Source organism: Daktulosphaira vitifoliae, unplaced genomic scaffold (genome assembly GCF_025091365.1).
Source record: "Daktulosphaira vitifoliae isolate Bord-2020 unplaced genomic scaffold, ASM2509136v1 Scaffold_3, whole genome shotgun sequence".
NCBI classification, from domain to species: Eukaryota; Metazoa; Arthropoda; class Insecta; order Hemiptera; family Phylloxeridae; genus Daktulosphaira; species Daktulosphaira vitifoliae.
The window spans coordinates 37,144,910-37,147,168 of NW_026099574.1; positions in this window are offsets into that span (position 1 = coordinate 37,144,910).

Below are 2,259 nucleotides of genomic sequence, written 5' to 3' on the forward strand. Positions count from 1 at the left end.
AACTTTTATACAAAAACTAACTTTTTCAACTTAACTTTTGAAAATGTTCCGGAAATACTGCGTCCTTTAAACATATATCAAATTAAAGCTTATGTCATGTACTATAAAATTAAAAAAAAAATTAGTCCCAACCACCTATCTTTTATGCGCAAATGCCTACCGTATTCAAAAATATGGTATTTATGTATTAAAATTCTGGGTTTTGTATTTTATTTTATTTTAAAATATCTTATTAGGGAAATATACTAACTTCCATGAATATTATATAATTTAATTGACATAGAAAAAAGTTCATAAGATATAAGAAATTAAGTTATAAAAATTTTTTTACTTTTTTAAAGTCGAAAAAGTAATTTTTAAATTTGAGTTAGCTTAAATTGCCAATTTTATCATGTAACGATAGTTACAAACAGTTGCCGAGTCGGTAACACTTGTGTCATACACACATAGGGTACGAGGCTCAAATCCTCCTGTGGCATTTAATATTTTGCATTTTTTTTGAGTTAGAAAAAAATTTTCAAATCATTTGATATTTATCTCATTTAAATTCAATAACTTCAATAAATATCAAGGATCCCATTACTATAGTCTCCCCTCGTGAGAAGAAATTTCTTATTCATGTTAATATTATTTTACTATGTGTTTTTTTTTTTTGAGGCCGCAATTTATCTTTCCAACCTGCACTTAACCTACTTTTTTCAACGATATGTCAAATGATTACAATTCGTATTTAGTTGAAGATATTGCTCTCAAAAATTTAAAAAGAAATCCCTTAATCAAATAACAAATAGCTTAACCAGCTTTATCCATACAAACAATTAAAATAATTTATTTCTAATATTTTTAAAGTATATTGTGGAATTAGATTTGATGTTATTTAATTTTACTTTGAAATGTTTTAATTTTTTTACTCTATTTGTGTGTGCTACTACCAGTCTATAACATTCCAAATTTGTTCGTAACATGTTGCTATATAAATCATAAATCTAAAAAAAAAAATGACTTTTAATTTCACCTGAATTTAAAAATGGATGAAATAAAAAATTTACTGTAAATAATAAATATAAAATTATATTCACAATACCATTTTTTCTATTTAATGATGCCAATTTCAAACTTGCATATTGAGCTAAAAGTTGTGGTAATTAATTCATTTTTTTTCCATTATAAAATTTCACTTTAAAGGGCAAAAAAAAGTAGGTTAAAAATTATTACTTTTAATATATTAAAAATCAATAATAATTTGAAAACAATTAATTATAAAAATTATATAATATATAAGTAAAAGAATTACTAATCTGGATGTAATTAAGGAAATAGAAGTTGATGTTGCTTTTGTAATTATCCATCAATTTTTTTAAATTAACCACTATCTACAGATTTGCATCGAAGCGTTTCTTATGATAGTGATTTTAATCACTGTCAGATTAAATCTATACTGGACCCAAATATGCAACGTCTCCACTATGCCGCGATCCCACTGTGCTGGGTTTTTTTATAATCGTGATTCATTTATAGTTGAAGAATTCATATTAATTCAACATGCTTGGGATGTGCAAAAATTAGCTAAAACAATTTTATGTTCCTAATGTAAAATTTGAAGTATATACCTTATGATTGATGTTAATTATTTTGAAAATCTTTCATAACTAAAATTAATTTACAACAAATTACTAATACAAGACTTAATAGTTGTGATATAAGATCTTTTGTTCAGAATTTTTAATTATGAAAAATAATAAAATCTCGAAGTATATTTTATATGTATTTTAAAACGTGATTTCAATAGAAGTTTTACTTTGTTAAATAAAAAAAATTTTTTAGTAAAATGAACGTTGTAAAAAAACAAATAAACACTGTAAAGTTACAAGCTAAAAATGAGTATGTCTCTGTATCATCAATACAATTGGATCAACCAAATCCAGTGGCACAATCGAAACCACGTCGACACACCATAATTGCACAATTGAAAAATGATTATCAGTTGTGTCTATATTATTTTCCGATGATGAAATAAAGTTCTTTAATACCAATGAAAAAAATTATGTTTACTATATCATGTCAGACGTGGTAAAGCATAAAACTAACCTTTTACATAATTAAAAAAATAACGTTTATATTTTTAACTACGATGCGAAGCTGAGAAGGTATTAATTTTACCATGATGTATATTTTCATTTATTATTATTATTTTTAGCTTCGATGCGAAGCTGAGAAGGTATTAATTTTACCATGATGTGTTTATTTTTTTTTTTATTT